Raw genomic sequence first — 4,774 nt, forward strand, 5'->3', positions numbered from 1 at the left:
GATGCCACTTCATAAGTTTCGTCCAGAGGCTATTCTAAGTGCCGCATCACCTTATTTTTGGGCCAGGCCCATGTAATTTCGAAATACTTGATTATAGGCTATTTTTAGAGTCAGTATGTGTGGGGAAACAAGAGTTAGGGTTTGTTGCGGACCCCTCTTCCAAGAGCCACGAAATTTCACCCTCTCCTCCATATATACAGCCCTTAGGGCATCGTTTAGACTTTGAGTTTTGTTTAGATTAAAGTTCACCATAGCTACAACTTCGCGTACTTCGTTTGTGTTCAACGACCAAACAAAGGCGTCACAGAACCCCACCTTTGATCAATAAAGCTTTCCTCTTATATTCGTAATATCCATATTGCAATCTTAGTTTCTTGCTTGTTCTTCGTTTGCCTATAGGAAACAGACCTTCATGGTCAGGTTGATCGTGCTCCAGCGTGGTCAATAACCTCTGGGAGTTGGTTTAGCGATTGCTAAGGCGCGATGTCCTCGCACGTTCGTAGTCGGATCGTCAAAGTCGACTTCCTCCAAAATGATAGCCACCATCTCATTGAAAGACGGGACACCTTTGCCTCTATCATGATCGTTTGTAAGCCAGTCTAACGATGCAGAGATGGAAAATCCGAGCACTACTAGCCATTGGATATCATCTATATTCCACCTGATTTTGCCACATGTACTGATGTAGGGTGAAACCCTATACGGCCGATCTTTCATGAAAGGAGCGGATACCGCAAAGAACACGAAGAACACGAGGGGAAACACGAGAGAATCACTCAAACCAACAAGTATGATCACACATGCGCTAGATCCATGAACACGAAGAGAGATACATGATCCATGACCAATAAGGGACGATACACGGTAACCGGTTCTTCTCCAAAGGAGGTCTTGATGGGGCCACCCAAAAGGGGGGTCTTGAATCCAAGGGGATCTTCTCTGTAGAGGGGCCGCGGTCTCTCTCAAGGAGTAGATCCGATGTGGATGAGCGAGGCTCTATCTCTAATATGAGCTATCACAACACTAACCCTAATTCGGAGCTAGGGGAGGAGTACTTATAGTCCAAGGGGTAAGTTGGGGGTTACATGGGTCATTAACCCTTTCACTGCGCACATGTAGGCCGGTAGTACTGGTCATGGGGGCGGTAGTACCGCTAGGAGCTCAGGTACTGGTTCCTGGAGGTGTTTCCGAAAGCGCTCAGCGGTTGTACCGGTGCTTGGGGCGGTAGTACCAGTCTTTTGGCTATTACCAATATAAACCGGGGATGTACCGACCTTGCACCGCTCGATTACAGAAGGTTGACCGGTAGTTGGGCGGTAGTTGGGCGGTTGTACTGGTCAACCGGCAGTTGGGCGGTTGTACCGGTAATTTTGCGCTGGGAAGATATTCTTCATGCTCTTGATGTCCATCTTGCATCGTAACTTCTCCTCGGTTGCTTCCATGGTATCTAAGCACACAAAGCATCTCCGTTTGTGGTAGTAGACATGTCTCAAGTGGGTCAAAGGAGAGTTCAACAAGGAGAGAGTTAACCTCGTTCTCGATGGCTCTCGCACGGGCTCTTTTCATTGGTCCAAGTGGTGTCGTGGGAGATGTAGGTAGGTCCACGGGGATGGCCTTGGGATGCTCCGCATCATCTCCCCTCCCTTGGGAAAGATCCAACCTCGGGTCGAAATCCTCATCACCATGGCAGGGAGAGAGATCGTTGACATTGAAGATGTCGCTCACGGAGTACTTGTCGCGTGGAATGTCAATCTTGTAGTCGTTGTTGTTGTAGCGTTCGAGCACCTTGAAGGGTCCACCCGCTCGTGGTAGAAGTTTGGACTTGCGTTTGGTGGGGAAGCATTCCTTGCGAAGGTGTAGCCACACAAGATCACCAATGTTGACTACCATGGGGTGCTTGTTGATGTTGAGCTTGGTCGCAAGTCGTTGTACTTGGCGCTCGATGGGGTGCCTTGTATCTTCATGCACCTTCTTGATATGGTTCACACGTGCACTTGCGTCCATATTGATGCGCTCTTGTAGTGGTAGAGGAAGGATGTCCAATGGGGACAATGGGTTGAATCCGTAGACGACCTTGAAGGGAGACTTGCCGGTAGTTGAGTGTCTTGCGCGGTTGTAGGCGAACTCGGTGATAGCTAGACACTCCTCCCACTCCTTGATTAGCATGCGAATTAGAGCGGCGAGTGTGTGGTTGGTCACCTCCGTTTGGCTGTCGGTTTGTGGGTGGTAAGCCGTGGAGAAGAGTAGCTTGATTCCAAGCTTGGCGCATAAGGTTTTCCAGAAGTAGCTTAGGAACTTGACGTCACGGTCCGAGACTATCGTCTTTGGCACTCCATGTAGACGAATTACTTCCCTACAAAAGAGATTGGCAACATGTGAAGCATCGTCTATCTTGTTGCATGGAATGAAATGTGCCATCTTAGAGATTCTGATGCGGAGCATCCGAAGGCCATCCCCATGGACCCAACTACATCTCCTACGACACCTCTTGGACCCATGACACGAGCATGTGCAAGAGCTCTTGAAACCGAGGTGACATCTCTCCTCTCACATTTCCCCTGTTCAAGAATTCGTCCGATTAACCAGTTAACTTGCCGATTAATCCCTACTCTTAGGGTCACCGAGTAGCCGATAAACCAATAAATTGTTTGATTAATTGATTAAATGGCCGATTAACTTGCCGATTAGCCTATTAATCCCCTACTCACCAGCCAACCGAGCAGCTACCAGTTAACGATTTCCTCAACAATGCACATTTCCACTTTGATGCACATGAGACATGGCTACTACCTCATACGGACACTTTGTGCATGCTCAGGTGTCAGGGAGAAGCTAAGGAGCAAGGATAAGAAGAAGAGGAATATGGACATGACGACGGAGAAGAAGAAATTATGAAGAGGAAGCTACAGGCTCCGGACGACCGGCCAGGACCGGACATCCGACGATCTCCAGGCTCTGGACGTCCGACCCAGACCGGACAACCGAAGCCACCACACCCGAGCCGAATCTACGGATTTCCGGAGTCCCACGGACGACCGATGCCCAGACGTCCGACCCCGACCGGACGACCGACCGAAGACCACCCGAGCCGAATCTACGGACGTCCGACAGGCACCGGGCGTCCGGACCCTCGCGAGCCTCCGGACGACCTGTGACTCCCGGACGTCCGACGCCCGTGTGCTGTTTCGTGTCGGGCCGCAGCCCATGTACCCCTTCGCCCCCTCTTTTGCACTAAGATTATATATAGACCTCCTATTCCTTCTAGCTAGGGTCAGCAAAGGATTAGCTCATATTTTGTGTGAGAGCTTTGCTCATCCACTTGGTTACCTTCTCCTCGGAGATTCGAGCCTCCACCGAAGAAGATCCCCCAAGCGGATTCAAGACCCCTTTTAGGGAATAACTCAAGACCTCCTTTGGAGAAGAACCAGCTACCGTGTACTGTCCGTTGTTCACTTTGGATCTTGTATCTCCTATCGTGTTTCAAGGATCTAGCACTTGTGTAATCATTCTTGTTGGTTTGAGTGTTCTCTTGTGTTCCCCTTGTGATTTTTCCCTCGTGTTCTTCGTGTTCATCGCGGGATCCGCTCCTTTCGTGAAAAATCAGCCGATTAGGGTTCTACCCTACATCATCTTGGTATCAGAGCCAGGTTGATCACGATTTGGGAGCATCCCCGTTGTGTCGCTAGCCTAGTTTTTGTTGTTTTTGTTCCAAATTCGAAAATTCCCCACAAAAATAGCCCCAATTTTTTTGTGATTTGTTGGTGTGTTGAAATTTTGTTGGATTTGATCCATGGATTTGCTTTGTTTTGAGTGGATCTAGATTTTCCCCCTTGTCTCCACCATCTCCATCCACAAAATCCTCCGGATTCGACGAATTTCCACATCTCCACCACAAACCCTAGCAGCTCATCCCATGCCTGAGTTTCGCCCAGGCACCGGACGTCCGACCCCTACCGGACATTCGATGACCGGACGACCTGCCCAGCCTGGACGTCCGACCCACACTGACGAAACTGAATTTTTTAGTTAGTCACCACCACCGCCCCACATTTCCGCATACGCACTCCTACCACCTATACACCATCACCACTTCCGCATACCAGCACCATTGCTTACCGTTTCATCCTCTGACACGTGTTGCCACTTCGAGCTTTGAGAATTTGAGTTGCGGTTCCATATCCTTTTGTGTTTTGGCTATCTAGGTATGGTTCGACATCAACATCACCGCCGCTCTTCTTCGCCACGGACGCATCATCAACAACGACCACCTTGATAGAGGCTAAGGTGTCCCGATGTTTCGATGAGATGGTGGCTATCGTTTTCTGTGGGAGTCGACCTTGACGATCCGACTACGAACGTGCGAGACGTCGCGCCTTAGCAATCGCTAAACCAACTTCCGAGGGTTATTGACCACGCCGGAGCACGATCAACCTGACCACGAGGGTCTGTTTCCTGCGAGCAAACGAAGAACAAGCAAGAAACTGAGATTTCAATCGGTATATTGCGAATATAAGATGAAAGATTTATTGATCAAGGTGGGGTTCTGTGACGTCTTGGTCTGGTCGTTGGACACAAACAAAGTACGCGAAGTTGCAGCTATGGCGAACTTTTAATCTAAACAAAACCCAAAGGCTAAACGACGCCCTAAGGGTTGTATATATGGAGGAAGAGGGGGGATTTTCGTGGCCCTTGAGGATGGGGTCCGAAACCAACCCTAACTCTTGTTTCCCCACACATACAGACTCTAAAAATAGCCTATACTTAAGTATTTCGA

The sequence above is a fragment of the Triticum dicoccoides genome, chromosome 5A (genome assembly GCF_002162155.2).
Source record: "Triticum dicoccoides isolate Atlit2015 ecotype Zavitan chromosome 5A, WEW_v2.0, whole genome shotgun sequence".
In the NCBI taxonomy this organism is placed as follows: domain Eukaryota; kingdom Viridiplantae; phylum Streptophyta; class Magnoliopsida; order Poales; family Poaceae; genus Triticum; species Triticum dicoccoides.